The 22,150-nt window shown below is 41.3% G+C and overlaps 1 protein-coding gene and 1 non-coding gene across 6 annotated transcripts in view; one reads left to right on the top strand and one right to left on the bottom strand.

The window, feature by feature from the left end:
- The window catches only part of LOC124613896 (inositol polyphosphate-4-phosphatase type I A), a 261,219-nt gene that overhangs the window by 164,229 nt on the left and 74,840 nt on the right, over window positions 1–22,150 (top strand). The window lies entirely within an intron of this gene.
- Trnat-agu lies at window positions 19,286–19,358 on the bottom strand. Its single transcript has one exon. It is a non-coding gene; the product is annotated as a tRNA-Thr (tRNA).

Here is a 22,150-nt window from a genome sequence, read left to right on the forward strand (position 1 = left end):
AAGTACTCATCATCTTGCTGGAAGAACTAGCACTTTCCTGGGTTTCACTGCAGACTCACCTACCTTATTATCAAGAATATCTGTCACCAGTTGTGCATATTGTTGATTTGGTTTTTTCCCATGATTATGACCTTATTGAGGTGTACACAAATTGGTGTAGGACGTGAAAGCTGTTCTTCTATAAACTGTGAATATTAGCTAGTATGTTAGTGATACCAAAAATCATTGTACAAATATTGGTACAAGCCAGAAAGAGTATAGATCATTCTGAACATGTATGATCCCATTGAGTGGTAGCTAAAATTATTCTTCCATGAGTTGAATATTTGAGGAAAATGACCAGCTGCTTTCCAGGAAAATAACTCCTCCAGGAATCTCAGCAGGTAAATAACATATTAATGATGGATTTTGCATTGCTCACTGTCTTTTAGTTTCTGGAAATTTGCAGGGACCCATCAGATGTGAGGGCAGTAATGTGGGGATGTCAGAAGTGTTAGATGAAATGTGGTGGAGAACTGCTGTTCAGGCCTTTCAGTTGAACTCCTAGCACATCATTTGTGACAGTATATAGTGCAAGCTGTGCCTGTGAAAACTGAAGGGTGCTGTCAGCATGAAGAGGGATGTGGCCTTCGAAATTCTTGCTGGATCAGTGATGTATGACTATGGACAGGACACTACTTATAGGACCTCAGACAAATCAGTTAATGAAAATCCAAAAGCATTAAAGAAATTCAGTCCATATATATTCATGACTCATTTTGAGTTATCTTCATGAACTTCAGCAGACACATGACTGATGTACACCTATCAGGTGCCCAAAGTCAGCTCTAGTGACTACCAGTGTGTGGCATATGTTACGCTGCATTTTGAAAGCAGTGCATCTCACATGCTGGTCGGTTGAGGCTACAAGGAATGTTGTTGTTGCTCTGGTGTCCAGCCAAAAATGTAATTAATGTCCGGCAGTGGTGCGGCTGTGACGTAACTTTCTGTCTGTGGGTATAACTGATGGATGCACCTTGTGTGTGCGTATTCCATTCAGCCAAACACATGACATTATTCATTCTGTTACAGAATGTTGGTATGTGCTCAACACAGTGTTAATAAAGGCATGGCAAAATGGGTATTCTATTCCTTGATGCATTCTGGGAAATACAGCGGAGCATGGTAATATTGGGGATGCAGATAAGTGTGTATAGTTTGGTAAATAGGTGCTGTGGTAAGTGCACTGTCCTTTGTATTACATTTTCACAAGCCATTATGAACAATCAGGAAACTTCAAAGATGTCCTTAACTGATGAAGTATTCAAGTTGAGGGCTTTAACACATGATTGCAAAAGCCATATATTCTGCATTACACAATTTCATATGAGGCTGTGTGCATATGAGTAGCTACACCCCAAATTGAATCAGATGAAATGGCAACAATAATTTATGCCTTGTAATTCACAGACTGATTGCATATCAGATTATCCAGGTTGTTTCTTGCAATTTAATAAATCCAAGCTCTTCGATACTACATGTATCATGTGTTAAAGGTACATACCTCTGTATGGTCTACAAGGTCCTGTGAGGAATGTTCCATTCAGATAAGAAACTTTCATGACAGTCAAAATATTTATGGATTGCACCAGGTCAGGCAGTAATTACCTTAATGCTTGGTCCGTGAAATGAGTTACCCCAGGATGGTAACATCAGTCTCTCACAAAGTCTTTCCTGTCTTCACAGACACTATCAAATGCTGGGAATGTAACGAAGGCTGATGAGATCAAATATAGTTATCAGTTCTGCAGTTGCTACACCAGTTGCTTCTGTTGCTGCTGTAGTTTTTAAAGTTGATGCTGTATGAGTTTCAAAGCGTCCTCTTTCATAAGAAAACTGGAATTCTTCTACATCCATTAGGATAGAAATAATAATACTATGTCATTCCAAAATCCTTATCACCATTTTTTCCCCTCTCAAAAACTGACCATACATAAAAGTTCAAGACACATTACGTGTTACAAGTTATATAAATAACATAGTTATATAAATAACATAGTGAATAAAACAGGTTTCAGCTATACAGTTAAAAAAAATAGTATCAGCCTGGGGCTCAGTGAAATTTAGTCAGTGCTAAAAGATCCTGCAAAACAACACAACAGAGTAAGTTCATGAACAATCTTATTAGCATACAGTACATAGCATGCAGGACATAGAAGCAATTCAGAGGCGGGCTGCTAGATTTGTTACTGGTAGGTTTGATCATCACGCGAGTGTTACGGAAATGCTTCAGGAACTTGGGTGGGAGTCTCTAGAGGAAAGGAGGCGTTCTTTTCGTGAATCACTACTGAGGAAATTTAGAGAACCAGCATTTGAGGCTGACTGCAGTACAGCCAACTTACATTTCATGGAAAGAACACAAAAATAAGATAAGAGAGATTAGGGCTCGTACAGAGGCATATAGGCAGTCAGTTTTCCCTCGTTCTGTTTGGGAGTGGAACAGGGAGAAAAGATGCTACTTGTGGTACGAGGTACCCTCTGCCACACACCGTATGGTGGATTGCGGAGTATGTATGTAGATGTAGATGTGGACTAGACTACCAGTTACAGTTAATTGGCTCTGGGCAAATGGCCACCAGCTTATATTTACATTGAGGAAGAAGAGACTGCTCACAGTTTGAAATATAGAGTACTTGTATTGATTGACATTCTAGGCCAGTGACTCTTCTAGTGATTGAAGGTCGTGATATTAGATCTTTGAATTAATTAGGCCTGAACAAAACTGCATCAGCCTTACAAAAAGTTTTGTTTTACTTTGTGCTGGGTAATATACATATATTACATGTGTAATCATTTTGACATTTTTGTATTATGTGTGTAATCATTTTGACAGTTTTATGTTACTGTATTCCTATACACACTATAAAACCTATACTTAAATTTGGGATATTTGCAACACCCAGGAAGAGTGGCCTAAATAAATGAAAACTTTGGAGATGTGTAAACAGTGCACCAAGAATAAGCAGTTGTAGATTGTAGAGAGGTATCATACACTTAGGCTGGGCAGCACCTTCACTTGTGTGATTGTAAAGACCTTTGAAGAACTGTCAAATGAAGTTGAAAAGCCAGTACCATCATCTCACGTTAATGTCAGAGGTTGCAATATCAGCATGTGTCAAATTAGGCAGAAAGATTGTAGTTGTGCTGCTGAAAGAATGTCTGTGGCAGTTGGCAACGCTGCTATGCATCTGTGATAAGTGCGTGAAATCAATGGATAGAAACTGTCCTGGCTGCCTGACTACGAATATCACACCAGAAAGTTGTAGAGCCATTACAGTGCCATAGTGTTGAAGTGTGAATAAAACTAATAACCTCAGGGGATCAAAACATACTCTTTTCATAATGAAAAAGAAAAGTTTACTATCGTGTTGCTGTGTGAGCATCCATGGAGCCACCAGCAGCAGACAGATGGTGCTCTTTTCCTGAAGATGACTTCAACATGAAGTCGAAACTGGTCATTAATAAAATATTATTACACTGTTGACTGTTGTTTTAACCCAGTAAAAAGAAAAGGTTTGGAAATATATGTTGAGATAAAGTAAAGGTCATGATGTTTCAGTATTTCAATACGTATTTTAATACTTAGATGCGTTTCTTACCCAGATCTTATGGAAGAGGGTAGATGCCACAGTATTCAGTTTGTGTCATCATTAGCCACATCTCCTACATCACTATCACTGTCTTGGCAACTGCTGCTATCATCCCCTAATCTTGTCATCAACTCTTCCACTCTGTGTTCCAGTGCACTTCCTCATTGCCGTGCCTTTTGTAAAAGACATGCCTTGTGTGTGTGTGACTATTTTTCTATTTTATGAGAGTAATACTGCCTGAGCCCCACACTCTAAAAACGCAATGTCTTTTAATTATTCATGTGTGCAACATATGGTTTCACCTGAGCCCACACTAGTTCTATTGCAATGCAATTGCAAAGGTACTCTGTGACAGACTCTTCTGCAATTTTGTCAATTTTGTAAATGATATGTGATTTCTGGTTTGCAGTGTGATTTTTTTTTTTAAAAGGTATGTGTTATTCAACATCAGTTTGACAGATGAAATGGTCAGCTAGATACAGGAAACAAAAAAAGTAAAATAAGTATTTAAATGAAAAATATTCTAATAAATTATATACTGTGAATGGTTTTATGGTATATACATACACAAACATTCACTTTTCTTATTTGGTGTGTGAAAGTCATGAGTGGGTAGAGGACTTATGCAATATGCTCATAGCATGGCATGACCTCTATCTTGTCTTAGCAGCTCTGTGAGCTTCATCTACAATCTTGACTCAATGGTGAAGCCCACAGGTGTGAACCTGTCTGTGTCATTGGTTAAATATTGTCTGCTGTGTGCTGATCTGTTGCCATTAATGCCATTGTATTGACGTTCATTGTCCAGAAAACATAAAAAAGAGCCTCTAGACACAATGGTCAGGTAAACACCATCTTTGGCAAGCTGAGTTGCAAAAATAATGGTTTTGATGAGTCTTGCTACAAGCTGTTCTACAGTGATGGCTGCATACATGTTTGATCCTTCTGTAATGATAAATTTCTGGAAGACTTTGTTGTTGAACATCATAGCCATCAACAGTAAAGTTTAAGAGCTCAGTGCATCATTTTATGCAATTAACTGAAAATAATCAATTTTTGACAATACAGTGTAATTGAATAGATAAAAATCTACTCACCAAGTGGTGGCAGGAGAATATACACATAAAAAAGGTTTAGTTTATGGAAGCTTTCAGAGCCAGGGGCTCCTCCTTCTGGCAGATCGGTTGAGGGGGAAGGAAGAGGGGGTGAAGGGAAACAGACTGGAGAGGTTTAGGAAAAAGTGGTAGAGTTTGGAAAAGTCATCCAGAACCCCAGGTCAGGGGATACTTACCGAACAGGATGAGAAGGAAAGACTGATTGTTGGGTGCTGCACCAGACAAGATTTGTAAACTTGAGATCTTAAACATGGAAGGCAGGGTAATATGCAAGATATAGATTACTGGTAAAGCATCATGCATGAGGTAATAAGAGTGAAAAGCTAAGAGGGATGGTGAAAAATAGAAAGGTCAGAGAATGAAAGATATAGAAAATTAAAACAGAGTGAAGAAAGGAGTAGTTACTATGAAGAAATGCTGTTATGGAAGACATTATCATAAATTAAGGCCAGATGGGTGGTGAGAACCAAGGACATGTCGTAGTGCTAGTTCCCACATGCAGAGGTCTGAGAAACTGGTGTCTGGGAGATGAATCCAGATGGCACATGCGGTGAAACAGGCACTGAGGTCACGACTAGTGTTGTGGAGCATTCCCTGTAACAGGGTGTTCTGTGTTGCCAGTATACTCCCTCTGTTTACGCCAACCTTCTTAAAATCCCCTAGGCTTCACTGCTGCCTCCCAGTGCAATAATAGCTCATGGTTACAAGAACTAGTCACAGCAGCATAGTATTCTCAAACTCTCATCTAAGCCTTTCTTCCCTCCTAAATTATCCGTATTATCCAAGGGTCTCACTTGCTTCATCAGTAACATTTTAGAGCTCTTCTTCAGACAACTCCATGTGCCGTATTTTATCAGGACAGTGACAGGCCACATATTCCTAGGAATGTGCAAGTGTTCACCTGAAATTGACAGGTACCACTAGCATGGCTTGCATGTTTGAGTGACATGTCACCCACCAAACAAGCATGGAACATGGTTGGCTGCTCCTTGATCTCTTCATTCCTGTCTCCATTTGCTCTGGTGCAGCAATGATTTTTCTAATAAATAAATAAATAATGAATCTTGTCACAGTGATGTGATTTGTATGCCTCAGACATATAGGTAGCTGCACCGTAAGTACAAACACATCGAAGGTCTATCTGTGGAGAGGCTAGACTAATATCTGGTTCCTGAAAATGGGCAGCTGCCTTTTCAGTAGTTGAAGAGACAACAATTTGGATGATTGACTGATCTGGCATTGTAACATTACCCAACACAGCCTTGCTATGCTGGTACTGCAGCAAAGCTGAAAGTGAGGTGAAGCTACAGCCATTTATATATTCATGTGCTGGTCTTCATTTGCCTGGTGTAGCAATTGTACTCACTGCTGGTGACATGCAGGCATTGGTTTCATTCCTGCCTCCTGCAGTCATTTATTTTTTAATGTTTTGCATTTCTGATATGTTCTAAGACTTATGTTTTTATAAACCGTTGTAATTTTCTGTAAATTTTATGTACGAATAGAAGCATTCTCTGCTGATACAGCCAGTCCAGATCCAAGTGTATTCAGTGAATCTGCTTTCATAGTGTAGTGTTAGTTTTGTTGATGACCCAGTCTTGTAACTGACTCCAGATTCTACATTCTGCGTGACATAGTCTACTGGAGGGCACTGGGTGCTTTGGATATTGGTAACACCATGGCTCCAATAAGGTTGCACAAAAGCCATTACCTTCATAGGCAGAAACCGGAATACAAACAGTACATTCCACTGATGGTACACATTGTCAAGGTATAAATGGATACAAAAGCTTTTGTTAGATGTAAGTCAGGCATCCAACGGTATTTTTGGGAGGCACTAGCCAGCATCTGACACAGTGGCTAAAGGAATTTGACCGTATCGCGAATATAACAGATGAATGCCATGTATTTCCAGTGTCTACTTTTACTTGGATGGTACAGCCAAGTTGTGGGATGAAAAACAAATAAGGAAATAACCAACAGGTGGCACAAATTTCAGGTGGAAATTAAGAACACCTTTGGCAACAACCAGAGCATGTCCTCATAGCCAGATAACTGGAAAATGAAAACCAATGCATGGGGGAGATGACATATTTGTACATGCAGAGTGATTTGGAGCTGTGTTAAACACCACACAGTGAACCCAAATATGATGTAACCTGACACATCTAATGAAGGGTGTGCCAGAGGACTTATGTCAGGTGCTCATTTTGGAGGGTGTAACCCCATCAGAGGAGTTATCAGTTGGTGCCAACACACTGAAGCAGTGCACCATGAAAACAGTATGTCAAAACACTTCTGACAGACTGTTAAATGTTATAATGATGGCCATCAGGACCTTGCATCAGAAATATGGGAAGCAGTGAGAGAATAAGTATGAGGGTTTATGACATCTTTTGATGTTAAACTCGGACAGCCAGGGGTAGGAGCATTGAATGTTTAATCCAGTCAAGAGGAGGTAATATCACCAATTCAAGATGATGTTCACTAATCATTGGTGCCAGTCTGTACAAGGCATACCAACTAGAAGGAGTGAAGCAAATATAGGACAAGATACAATTTTCTTGATGACAGAGATACAGCCAGTTGCAGACCAACCATAAGACAACATACTTGTTTCCTGATGACATAGATACAACCACGTGCTTCATTAACAACACGAGAGTGGGGGGAGAACAGAACAAAAATAAAGAGAATGTTTAATGACACATAGGTATATTTCCCCTGTGGATATGCTGGACATGTTAAACTATTATGCCACAAGACATTGAAAGAGTGCCATGCATGCCAAAGCTTTGAAAATGACTACAGCTGGCCTGTTATGACGTTCGCCTACTTTATTTCTTCATTGATTGTCCTTGGTGTCGACGTACTATGTTGCTACACTGGCTGAAAAATGGTGTAATTTCGACACTGACTACTGTAAATAAAGTAGCTGACAGGTGCCCAGTTGCGTTTCACATTTCTTTACTTTCACTGTTTACAACCCCCCCCCCCCCCCCTCTCCCCCCAATAATACACAGTTATATATGGCCAGTGCTCTATTGTTTAACTTTCGATAAGCCTCATTAATAAGTTGCAGGCGAACATCCTCATACTGCTACAATAGTTTACTGTTGAACATCTACGAGCAGTAAAAGCCTAACCGCACAGTTCACTGTTCTTGTAGAATAATAAGGTACGTATGGAACAGATACTATCATTGTTTTAACACACAGCCTATTGGTGTAACACTTACTTCACAGTTAAGTGGATGCATTGTTGTTGATCTAACCAGTACGGGTTCTCCATCTGAAAATTGGCCATGGACCCACTGTCTCGGGACCAAAAATTAGTGCCTTATACATCCTCACAATAATAGGTACCGAAACTACACATTGTTTGATGTTTAATTTACAGAAATTGCAATTAAAACATAACTCATTCGATCAACCGTATACATCGAAAAATTGATTCTTTTTAACAGTTTCCTTTACTACAAGAGTTAGGCCGAATTATTTGTTTAAATCATGATATATATATATATATATAATGGAAGGAAACATTCCACGTGGGAAAAATTATATATAAAAATAAAGATGAGGTGACTTACCGAACAAAAGCGCTGGCAGGTCGATAGACACACAAACAAACACAAACATACACACAAAATTCAAGCTTTCGCAACAAACTGTTGTCTCATCAGGAAAGAGGGAAGGAGAGGGGAAGACGAAAGGAAGTGGGTTTTAAGGGAGAGGGTAAGGAGTCATTCCAATCCCGGGAGCGGAAAGACTTACCTTAGGGGGAAAAAAGGACAGGTATACACTTGCACACACGCACATATCCATCCACACATACAGACACAAGCAGACATATTTAAAGACAAAGAGTTTGGGCAGAGATGTCAGTCGAGGCGGAAGTGTAGAGGCAAAGAAGTTGTTGAAAGACAGGTGAGGTATGAGTGGCGGCAACTTGAAATTAGCGGAGATTGAGGCCTGGCGGATGACGAGAAGAGAGGATATACTGAAGGGCAAGTTCCCATCTCCGGAGTTCGGATAGGTTGGTGTTGGTGGGAAGTATCCAGATAACCCGGACGGTGTAACACTGAGCCAAGATGTGCTGGCTGTGCACCAAGGCATGTTTAGCCACAGGGTGATCCTCATTACCAACAAACACTGTCTGCCTGTGTCCATTCATGCGAATGGACAGTTTGTTGCTGGTCATTCCCACATAGAATGCATCACAGTGTAGGCAGGTCAGTTGGTAAATCACGTGGGTGCTTTCACACGTGGCTCTGCCTCTGATCGTGTACACCTTCCGGGTTACAGGACTGGAGTAGGTGGTGGTGGGAGGGTGCATGGGACAGGTTTTGCATCGGGGGCGGTTACAAGGATAGGAGCCAGAGGGTAGGGAAGGTGGTTTGGGGATTTCATAGGGATGAACTAACAGGTTACGAAGGTTAGGTGGACGGCGGAAAGACACTCTTGGCGGAGTGGGGAGGATTTCATGAAGGATGGATCTCATTTCAGGGCAGGATTTGAGGAAATCGTATCCCTGCTGGAGAGCCACATTCAGAGTCTGGTCCAGTCCCGGAAAGTATCCTGTCACAAGTGGGGCACTTTTGTGGTTCTTCTGTGGGGGATTCTGGGTTTGAGGGGACGAGGAAGTGGCTCTGGTTATTTGCTTCTGTACCAGGTCGGGAGGGTAGTTACGGGATGCGAAAGCTGTTTTCAGGTTGTTGGTGTAATGATTCAGGGATTCCGGACTGGAGCAGATTCGTTTGCCACGAAGACCTAGGCTGTAGGGAAGGGACCGTTTGATGTGGAATGGGTGGCAGCTGTCATAATGGAGGTACTGTTGCTTGTTGGTGGGTTTGATGTGGACGGACGTGTGAAGTTGGCCATTGGACAGGTGGAGGTCAACGTCAAGGAAAGTGGCATGGGATTTGGAGTAGGACCAGGTGAAACTGATGGAACCAAAGGAGTTGAGGTTGGAGAGGAAATTCTGGAGTTCTTCTTCACTGTGAGTCCAGATCATTGATGACATCTTCATGATCTGGACTCACAGTGAAGAAGAACTCCAGAATTTCCTCTCCAACCTCAACTCCTTTGGTTCCATCAGTTTCACCTGGTCCTACTCCAAATCCCATGCCACTTTCCTTGACGTTGACCTCCACCTGTCCAATGGCCAACTTCACACGTCCGTCCACATCAAACCCACCAACAAGCAACAGTACCTCCATTATGACAGCTGCCACCCATTCCACATCAAACGGTCCCTTCCCTACAGCCTAGGTCTTCGTGGCAAACGAATCTGCTCCAGTCCGGAATCCCTGAATCATTACACCAACAACCTGAAAACAGCTTTCGCATCCCGCAACTACCCTCCCGACCTGGTACAGAAGCAAATAACCAGAGCCACTTCCTCGTCCCCTCAAACCCAGAATCCCCCACAGAAGAACCACAAAAGTGCCCCACTTGTGACAGGATACTTTCCGGGACTGGACCAGACTCTGAATGTGGCTCTCCAGCAGGGATACGATTTCCTCAAATCCTGCCCTGAAATGAGATCCATCCTTCATGAAATCCTCCCCACTCCGCCAAGAGTGTCTTTCCGCCGTCCACCTAACCTTCGTAACCTGTTAGTTCATCCCTATGAAATCCCCAAACCACCTTCCCTACCCTCTGGCTCCTATCCTTGTAACCGCCCCCGATGCAAAACCTGTCCCATGCACCCTCCCACCACCACCTACTCCAGTCCTGTAACCCGGAAGGTGTACACGATCAGAGGCAGAGCCACGTGTGAAAGCACCCACGTGATTTACCAACTGACCTGCCTACACTGTGATGCATTCTATGTGGGAATGACCAGCAACAAACTGTCCATTCGCATGAATGGACACAGGCAGACAGTGTTTGTTGGTAATGAGGATCACCCTGTGGCTAAACATGCCTTGGTGCACAGCCAGCACATCTTGGCTCAGTGTTACACCGTCCGGGTTATCTGGATACTTCCCACCAACACCAACCTATCCGAACTCCGGAGATGGGAACTTGCCCTTCAGTATATCCTCTCTTCTCGTCATCCGCCAGGCCTCAATCTCCGCTAATTTCAAGTTGCTGCCACTCATACCTCACCTGTCTTTCAACAACTTCTTTGCCTCTATACTTCCGCCTCGACTGACATCTCTGCCCAAACTCTTTGTCTTTAAATATGTCTGCTTGTGTCTGTATGTGTGGATGGATATGTGCGTGTGTGCAAGTGTATACCTGTCCTTTTTTCCCCCTAAGGTAAGTCTTTCCGCTCCCGGGATTGGAATGACTCCTTACCCTCTCCCTTAAAACCCACTTCCTTTCGTCTTCCCCTCTCCTTCCCTCTTTCCTGATGAGACAACAGTTTGTTGCGAAAGCTTGAATTTTGTGTGTATGTTTGTGTTTGTTTGTGTGTCTATCGACCTGCCAGCGCTTTTGTTCGGTAAGTCACCTCATCTTTATTTTTTATATATATATATATATATATATATATATATATATATATATATATATATATATATATAGAGGGAAACATTCCACGTGGGAAAAATATATCTAAAAACACAGAACATGTGACTTACCGAACGAAAGTGCTGGCAGGTCGATAGACGCACAAACATACACATGAAATTCAAGCTTTCGCAACAAACTGTTGCCTCATCAGGAAAGAGGGAAGGAGAGGGAAAGACGAAAGGATGTGGGTTTTAAGGGAGAGGGTAAGGAGTCATTCCAATCCCGGGAGCGGAAAGACTTACCTTAGGGGGAAAGAAGGGGTATACACTCGCACATATTTATCCGCACATACACGGTCACCATCATGTCTGTGTATGTGCGGATGAATATGTGTGTGTGTGCGAGTGTATACCCCTTTTTTCCCCCTAAGGTAAGTCTTTCCGCTCTCAGGATTGGAATGACTCCTTACCCTCTCCCTTAAAACCCACATCCTTTCGTCTTTCCCTCTCCTTCCCTCTTTCCTGATGAGGCAACAGTTTGTTGCGAAAGCTTGAATTTCATGTGTATGTTTGTGTTTGTTTGTGTGTCTATCGACCTGCCAGCACTTTCGTTCGGTAAGTCACATCATCTGTGTTTTTAAATTAACATATATAGTTACACAAACAATACTTTTGATGAAACTGTTAATTAATCTGGAGTTAATTAAGGGCTGGCTTTGCTAACATGTTTTCGAATAGAGCCAAATAAATCTTTTAAAATACTATTAGTTGTTCCTCCAAATGTTTATAATTATTATAGAATTTATATTTGTTTATATGTCAACATTAGAATTTAAGTTACGAAACAATTACTGATTTTGCCCTATAATAAAAGATACTAAATAGGAATAGTCGAAATAAATTAGAAAATCAATTATATACATAAAATTAAGCACAAAATTAGATCTGGTGTTATATTCTTTAAAACTTAGGGCCAACGTTTCTCTTTTATGAAAGTGCAGATTATGCTCACTTATGTTAATGGTGATTAATTCAAAAATGAAAAAAAAAGAGTTTTAAAGAGGAAGATGGCAAAACAAGATGGGAAGTAAAAGCATCCCAGCTGCTTCGTCACACTGAGTGACAAAGCCCCCTGCAGTATCCTGGTTGAGGTCACTCTCCAATGTTCCACAGTCATTCCTTGTCATCATACAGAGGTACCATCTGCCCATTCAGCTGCAAAATCTCAATAAAACTAAGTTAAGTGACCATCAAAGGAGAGGCTTTGGCAGACAAAAATCCTCAATGGATGACAGTTGCCAATTTACTAGAAAAGCTGTCGACATCATCACCTACAAGCAACATCTCCAGGCATTAGTCAACGTTCAGTTATATCAGATGCTTATAACCGAGAACTAAAGAAGATTATGCTAAGAGATTTTAAGGCCAATGTGCTGAATGCTGCAAATGGAAAATATTTCGAGCCTACAGTATTTTCTTTTGCAAGAATAACTGCTGAAGCCATTCACATATGTTGTTTTACCAGAATGCAGTTATAGTGTTATTCTTGGATGGACGTCATTACAGGTGGCACAAATGGATTGTAGGTACAGATTGCCAAAGCTACCACAACAGGATGGTGCAACAATTTTTCTGGGTAGTTGTATATTTGTTTACCAGCGAAGACACACTTGTGTGACAGGTTCTTTGAGGGGCATAAAAAAGTGAAAGAGTATGTGTGTGTGTGTGTGTGTGTGTGTGTGTGTGTGTGTGTGTGTGTGAGAAAGAGAGAGAGAGAGAGAGAGAGAGAGAGAGAAAGAGAGAGACCTGTAAACTTGTGCCTTTATTTCAAAAGTATTTCCCAGCATCATTGACGCATCTTGTCCCACTGTGAAACCACGTGGTGAATGACTACCTTGAAAACTTCCTGTTGCCGTATTGTGAACTCTTTCCATATGGCTTGATTTCCTTGTCCAAGGTGAACTGTTTACTTCTCAGATCCTTCTTTAGCTCACCAAAAATGGCGTAATCCAAGGGAGACAGCTCTGGACCGTATGAAGCATAATTGAGGATCTTCCATTTGAATGCGTGCTAGAACTTCTTGACTGCTTTTACTGTATGAGGCTTTGCATATTTGTGGATCAGAATGACCCCACGGGGGATGTCAGTATAAGGGATCCCTTTTCATCGAAGAAGAAGGTGAGCATAACCTTTCATGCACTTGTGTGAATGTCATGGATAATGTGACCCTCCATGCTTCCACTGGAGACTTTGTGTTGACTCAACTTTAAAGTGATGAATTATTGTCTCATCTTTTGCGATCTCTCATGCCAGGACCTTATTCCTTTCCTTGGCATGGCACTGCAGATGTGAAAAGATAGAGTCCCATTACACAAGCTTCCGGTGGTGTTTGAAGACTACAAGAAACCTGCCGGGTGCACACTTTGTGTGGAATTTCAATCTTTCCTTTCTGCTTAATGATGGTGGGAATACTTCTGATGTATAATGCAACCTCTGTGGCAATGGTTGCTACTGAAACTTGCTGGTCTTGGATAATGAGGATATCCACCTGCTGGACAAGGGCACTGGTAGTGTCGTGTGGCACTCCAGACCATGCATCATCAGTCAACAACATCTGCCTGTCCTATGAATCTCTTGTGCATGGCTTGACCCTTGCAACAGACATAAAGTGCTCTCTGTATGCTAGTGCCATCCTTCTATGTATTTCCATTCCTTGCACTCTTTTTTGCTGTCAAAAAATACACTACACCCCTTTGCTCTGCTTTAGAAATGTCTGTTTTACTATTTCCATCACAACCAAATATAGTAAACAGTCAACATGTGTACCCATTCGCTCTTTTGTCATGTGGGTGTGTGCTCTTATGTCTCTAGCAGTGAGTTTAGGACCTCAGCACTCTTACAGGGACTGCACATCCTTCCCCAGACAACAACAGTATGACCTTTTCAGCGATTTTTGTTTTGCAACCCTCAACTCATGTCTTTTTGAAAAGCAGCTTACAATCAGTAGTCTGGAAACTCAGTTAAACAGTGAAGCTGTGGTCGAATGAAAAATAGTACTCAGTTTTACCAAAGAATCTATGTGTCAGCAATGATCATATGATCCATCAGAAATGGACAATCAGAGATTTAATTCACCAGTTGTCAACAGCAACTCATCTTAAGGAAATGTGCATATGGACAACCAGACCAGTCCAGGAAGGTCACCTCTGTGCCATCAATAGAGAACCAAGTTGCACTACCATTACTGATTACACAGCGGAGGAATCTACTATCCAGCCACCAGCAGGCCACAGATTCACCGAGGAACAATGTTGGCCTTTCTGTGTCGGTTTGTGGCCGCATTAATGCAGCTAAATGACAGATAATTCAGGAAGACCTGGAGAAGATTCTATGAGACATCATTAGACTGTCAGAGAAATGTTTGTCCTTGTGGAGAAGAAAGATGGCATCTGGTATTTCTTCATCAGTTATAGGCGGCTGAAAAACCTACCAAAAATGGATTTATCCCCATTCCTGTGAATTGATGACACCTTGACGTGTCTCGAGTGAGTGAAAGTATTTTAGCACTATGGATATGGAGCAGGTTACTGGCAGATCAAGGTTGACAAACTGAATGGGAAAAGACTGCTTTCATAACACCTGATGGCTTCTATGAGTTTGGATGTACGCTACTCAATATATGCAGCACTAGTGTTGCCTGCGAAAACTTGGACAACAGCATAATTTGATGGCGTCATCAGAGGAAACAAAGCTGGCTTTCTACAAGCCAAGTGTGGACTGTTACATCACTTAACTTGGTAGGCAGGTTTGAGGGTTTAGGCTGAATTTAAAACAGTGGAAATTAGTGAAGTGAGGTAGCTGGCTGGGTGAGTACAGTGTTATCAGCAACAAAAGTAAAGTAAGGATAATGCAGGAATGGCACTAATAAAAAACAGGAGAATACTTTGAGCAGTGTAGCGAACACATTATCATAGTCAAGATAGACAAAAAGCCAAAACCCACTGTATTTGAAATGTGTATGTGTAATAGCTCAACAAATAAATTATTCAGTTTATTAAGGGAGACAAAAATTTAATTGTTAAAGAGGACTGGACTTCAATTGTAGAAAAATAAAAGAGATGAAAAAATACTAGGAGAACGAAGAAATGGAGCAAAGAAATAAAAGGAAAAGATGCCTGGTAGAATTTTGCACAGAGTACAGTTTAATCATCACATCATGGTAAGAATGTAAATAATTTAGGAGTAAAGGGGACCGTTCAACAAATAAAAGTAATTCTGAATGTTTGAAAGCCACACACAGAGGAAGAAGAAAACTTGCTAGCTATCAGAATAAATACTTTGACAAGCTAGAGAACAAATACACTACATCACATGCTGTTCTACAAACCACCTCTCAACCGAATCACAGTTAAAACACTATCATAGCAACAAACCACTACAGTTCATGTTCATATCAATGTACTCCTCCTCACACATTGCTCCCATCAGAATTTTATGTCTTTCCCTCTTTCTTTCCCACGAGTGATGATAACTTATGCACAATTAAATATCCTCATGACACAGAACTATCATATTGCCCTCAGCACAATTTCTTCCAATTGTTTCACCCCACAAACTCAAACTTTGTTATCCAGTTCAACCATTTAATTTTTACATTCTTCCTTCTCCTGTGACGTTTCACATCTTCTTAGCACCACCCCAGCCCAAATGGACCCGGGCTTCATTTGTCTGCATTAGTTCGGAAAAGTATCCCTGTCCGTAGCTAAAACCGAGTCCTACATCTGTTCCTTAAATGCTGCCAAAGCCATGGAATCTCCCCCAGTAGCTGAACAACAAAAATTCCTTTTTCTGGATCCTATCTCTCATTTAGTAACAACCTTCACCTTTTCAGATTCCTCCAGTTCCTAACCCTGAAAACCTTGTGCTGCAGAAACCCATCTCCAAGGCACAGGCAGCCCAGAACCATCCCTGCTTCCTCCACAAGATATTGTTACTGTGTAGCCCAAACTATACACACCACGTCTCCAAAAATCAAACCTCTTTGTTCTCAAACACCTGGAAGAGAATTCCAGACATCACCTCCATAAATTATCCAACCTTTTGGTATGCTACTCCCACCTTGTAGCTCCGCTACCCATTAACAGCTATCGTACTCACGGTGAACCCCCTACCCCTATCCCCACCCCTCCACCCTCCCGTCAACCACTCATAGCACCCTGACCCTGTCTAGCTGACCTTTTCAATTTGCCACATCTTCCAGAACACCATGAAATCCAGAACGCAAACAAAACCAGAAACACCATTGTTAAGCTTCCATAAAACACCTCAATCCCACAGAAGTTTCATTTCCATCCAAAGGTCTCACCTTCAGCTGTACACCTAAGTTTAACCGTTTTGGACTTATCAAAGACTTACTTTCCTGCTCCCAATCCCTACAGTGAAACACTTCTTCACTACCATTCCCTTAAACGATAGCCAGTCTAATCCCAACATTGAATCTTGTCTCTCACAGCTCATATCGTCATCTAAACATAACGTGTTCTCCCCATCCTACCATGCCAACCCCTGGCCATGCTCCAGGAATTCCTTACCTCCAGCTTGGCCTCACCACCCATACCCAGGTCCCTTCCTAAGAAAAACTAACTTCTCAACACAATAAAGGACAGCCAATCATAACCTCAAGCCAGATCCTGATCTTATCATCACTGCCATGATGGGTCACAGTGACTACCTGATAGATCTGAAGTGAGGTGGCTGATCAATTGAGTAGAGAGTTATCATTAACAAAAAGTCAAGTAAGGATAATGCAGGAGTGAATGTGATAATGAATAAGAAAATAGTAAAGTCTAGCAAACTAGTTTGTCAACACATTATCACAATACCAAAAGCCACCATAGTAGAAGTAGTATATAAGCCTAGTAGTTCTGTAGATAAAACATTATTCAATTCATTAAGGGAGATGAAAATTTAATTGTTATGTGGCACTGGAATTCAATAATAGGAAAATTAAGAGACGGAAAATAGTAGGCAAACAAAGTAGTGGACCAGAAAAATAAACGGGGGAAGCTGCCTGGTAGAATTTTGCACAGAGTACAATTTAATCATTTTATTGTGGCAAGAATGTAAGTAATTTAGGAGTAATTGCAGCGATTCGCTAAATAACAGAAACAGTGAGTCATCAATAGGCGCGCGCGCGCGCGCACACACACACACACACACACACACACACACACACACACACACACACACACACACAAAGTGAAAGTGCTGGTGTGTGGGAAATGCCGGATTGCATTTCAACAAGTGCACTAGGGTGGCATGGGGGCTGTGCAGGTGGTTTGGGAAGAAGGGGGGGAGAGGCTGGTGGCAGAAAGAGGGGTTAAGGTGAATAGGTAGTGGCTCGGAGGGAGGCTGCAGGTTAGGAACATTGAAGGGAGAGGTTAACAGGTGCACAGGCTAAGCATGATATACATGGGTACCAGAGCCGGTGAGGTGCGGCACACGATAAATATGATGTGAAAGTGTGGATTGGTAGGGGGTGACAGGACAAAGGAAGGAGAGACTATTGTGTTGAGCTTTATGGGAGTGAAGAATGTAGTAATATTTGAGAACATTTCTTGCAAAGAAACAGCAGTCTGGCTAAAAGTACTTTAAAAATTGATTACAGCAGTCTCGGCCACAAAAACATTTATTTCAGTGGTAACCAGTTTCGGTCAGTATTTGACCACTCTCAGATTCATACCATGATGGTAGGAGGTATTGGTGAATGGAGTGAGTGTAGTGACTCCATGAATGTCAACCGACATTAGGAGGGTTGGGGAAGGATCTTGGGTAAAATGTCCCTTGTTTCTGGGCATGATGATATATAATCAAAGCTTTGGTGAAGGATATAGTTTTGTTCCACCAGTCCAGAATGATAGTGGGATATGTTTGGGGGATTATTTGTGTGTTATGGCACAGACTAGTTTTGGGGAGGGGGGAGTGTGTTTCTGTGAAGACCTTAGTGAGACCTTCAGGATACTGAGCAAAGGAGTTCTTGTCACTGCAGATACACTGTCTCCAGGGTCTTTGCTCTGTGGGAGTGGTATTTTGGTGTGGAAGGGGTGACTGCTGTCAAAGTGCATGTACCGTCAGTGATTAGTTGATTTAACATGGAAAGAGGTGTGGATGGAGCCATCAGAAACGTTGAGATCAGCATAGAGGGTGGTGGCACATTGAATTGGAGAAGTGGATGGAAGAAAAGATGTTGAGGTCATGGAGGAATAAGAATGTAATGTCTTGGCCCTGAGTTGTTATCGGTGAACGGTTTTGAAAATCTAGGAATGTTTCATTTAGATGGTCCATAAAAAGGTTGGCTTAGGAGGGTGTGATGCATGTTCCCATGGCTGTGCTGCAGATTTTTTTATATACCTTCTTCTTAAAGGAGAAGTAGTTGTGTGCAAGGATATAATTGGTAATGTGTATGAGGAATGAAGTAGTGGTTCTGGAATTGGAAGGACTTCGGGAGAGGTAGTGTTCCATAGCGGCAAGGCCATGGGCTTGAGAGGTGTTTGTGTATAGAGAAGTGGTATCTACAGTGATTAATTGTGAAGTAACTTGACAACTTTGACACCACCAACTGCAGATGGTATGGATTTCAAAAAGGTATGTCCACAATTAAAGCTATATTCTCATTTACAACTGATACACAATAGACTCCTTAGACAGAGAGATGGTGTCAGTTGGCATATTTTGTGATCTAGCATGGAGATTTCAACTGTGTGAAACAAAATACTGCTTGACAAAGTGTATCACTAAAGAATCACAGCAACAGTGGCAACCTGGCTAAAATCCTATTTGTAAAATCTAAATTATCCAGTTCCATGCTGATCATTGAATACCACAGAAGATCCCTATTATACAATGTAGTAATCAGACAAACAAAAGTGTGTAACAAAGTTCATAGGCTTTCAAATAAATAGTAGTCTTGCCTGGGAATGTGGCATCCTCTAGACTTTAAATAGGTTAAGATGCAAAGGAATCATAGACATTGGCTGTGAGTGGACATTGAATGAAATCAATGAGGAAAGTTGAAAGTTTGTGCCAGATCGGGATTCGAATCCAGGTCTCCTGCTTACTAGGCAGATGCTCTGACCACTAAGCCATCCAGACACAATGGTCACTGCAACTGCATGGACTACCCAAGCACACCTTCTGTCTGACCCAAATTCCCAATTTATCCACAGACTATTAATGTAGTGCCCCTGTTATCCTTATTACTTGTGGCATTTTGCCAATTCCGATAAGAGAGTGAGCCTTGTGCAACTGCACTCAAAAGAACATTGGCCAAAACACACACACACACACACACACACACACACACACACACACACACACATGCACGGGGGGGGGGGGGGGGGGGGGGGGGGGAAGTATAAGATGATCGCCCCCCCTTTTTTAAGAGACTTCTGTTCATGTAAGGTTGGTTGGCTGGTTTGTGGGATTAAAGGAACCAGACTGCTACGGTCATCGGTCCCTATTGATGTAAGGCATGTGCCTAAAATGTTACCATTACGCCAATCCTTAACTTAGGCCCTTTATTGGTTGTCTATGTTTTGATAATACAAGGAAAAATAAAATAAACAAAATGAAAGTGTTTACATTAATTTTTATCTTCACTACCTCTGTTGTTTAGCTTGTGTCTGTGGTACCACTGGTTTTAATCATCATCGTCATAATCCTAACAGAGCACCAGTGAAACATATTGTCACAAATATTTGGCTGTTTCTGCCGAATATATAGCGATATTTTGAACACACAGCAGATTTTGCTTCTGTACTGTCATGAGAATGTTGCAATGTCTTTTACTACAAAAACATATCATCTGCCCATCACTCTCTCATTGATTGTGTGATTCCAGCAGTTGACACACCCCATATTGTTTGTGTTGTACCTCACGGTGAACATGACAACAATGCTGCATGAACCACCAAAGTGTCCCCAGTCTAGACTTTTATCATCTCTTGCAGAAATGTATACTATTGTTGAATATTTGTCCAATTTTAAAGTCAATTTGACTCCTAGTACAAAATGATTTGTACAAACTGTAGTTTGTACTGGTATATGTTTATAAAAAGCCAAAGTATGCAACATATATTACCATTGTTAGCAGCAAGTTGAAATTTACTGCCTGCTCACCACTCCCCTACCCACACTTTTTATAGTTCTCAGCTAAGCTTGTACCACTATTCCCCTTCCAAGCCTTCTTTAGTGCTGTGCTTGTCACAAGTGAAACAGGGACAGCTATATCTTCTAGGGTGCAGGTCATGTGTAAGAAGATCAGCTAATAGATAAATAAAAGATCACAATCCAGTCCAATTCTTGAACTTCCGCTCATGCCGTGATCTAGCGTTGTTTGTTGGTACTACCTCCACGATGGGTCTTTCTGCTGTAATTCTTTCTTTCAATAACGATTGCAGTCAGTTTAATGTGATCTGTTTCATTTGTTATGCATTTAAATTTGGATGAATTTCCTTCCTCATTTCATCTGAATGTCACCTCCTTCTTCTAAAGCTGACTGAAAGCTGGCAGCATTTTCCCCTGGTTTCTAATACATAAACAGCTACCAAACTTACATTTTCAACACACTTCGTAAATTATTAGTTTATCATAATCAAATAAAATACTGACTTGGGTTCACAATAATGTGATGGTTTTAGAAGGACAAGATTTTCGCCTTTGAATGTGTACAATATCCATATATTAATATTTTTATACAATATCCATAATGTATGTATATGGTATCCATACATGTATGAGAACTTCTATTGCAAACCTACTCAAAGACAACAAAAGGTTGTGAGTTGATTGAATTTAATGCTATTTTCTCCTGTGTTTCACAAAATTGTCAATTTTTTATGAAGAGTATGAGATTGCTGTAGTGCCTAGTTCATAGTTTCTCATGTATCCATCTATTGCACTAGCATCGCAATTCAATTGTCATGTGATTGTTTGTGGAAGATCGATATCACTGTCTAAAATGTAAGACCGTGATCAATACTGTATAGAGAGCTTATGCGTATCAGCAAATCTCGACCCTGGTTGAAAGAAAGTAGAGGGTGAGCACAAAGTCTTGCCCTGATTATAAAAATTTGTAACAGAGTAACCGTTTGACATAATAAGTTACATGTGATGCCGTTACGTAGGTTAGTGTTACTAGTTGTTGTGACCAATAGATGGCGCTAGTGCTCCACGACACCAATGCGCTCTGTTAGGTCACGTTAGTTGCTGCCGAAATGGTGTCGAAGCAGGAGAATGCGCAATGTGTGCTTTGCTTTCACGAAACGAAACCGCCCATCAGTGTTCAGTGTAAATTTTGGGCCTCTTATGGACGCAGCCCTCCTGACATTAAATCAATAAAAGCAATTGTATGCAAAGTTTAACAAAACAGGCAGCGTTGAAGATTGTCCTCAAAGTGGCAGGCCTCGTGTGAGTGATGCAACTGTTGATCATGTTCAGCAATTGTTTCAATGGAGTCTGTCTAAATTAACTTGTCAAGCATAACATGAACTTCAAATACTGCAAGCGAGTGTGGTGAAGATTCTCCATGAAAGGCTTAGGTTGCATGCTTACAAAGTGCAAATCATGCAGGCCTTGCAACAGAATGATTTGCTGACACGTGCTGAATTTGCAACTGAGATTCCCAACAGGATTGATGGCACTAATGAGTACTTAAATTGCATATGCTTTACTGATGAATCCACCTTTCATGTCAGTGGAATGGTAAATAGACATAATGTCCATATATGAGGTTCAGAGTCTCCACATGCTGCTGTACAGTTACAGGGAGACAGCGAAAAAGTGAATGTTTGATGCGGCCTCATGCATAACACGGTTTTTGGACCGTTTTTCTTCACGGAAAAAATCAATTTCCGCTAACATTTACTTAGACGTTTTGCAGTAGT

The sequence above is a fragment of the Schistocerca americana genome, chromosome 4, assembly GCF_021461395.2.
Source record: "Schistocerca americana isolate TAMUIC-IGC-003095 chromosome 4, iqSchAmer2.1, whole genome shotgun sequence".
In the NCBI taxonomy this organism is placed as follows: domain Eukaryota; kingdom Metazoa; phylum Arthropoda; class Insecta; order Orthoptera; family Acrididae; genus Schistocerca; species Schistocerca americana.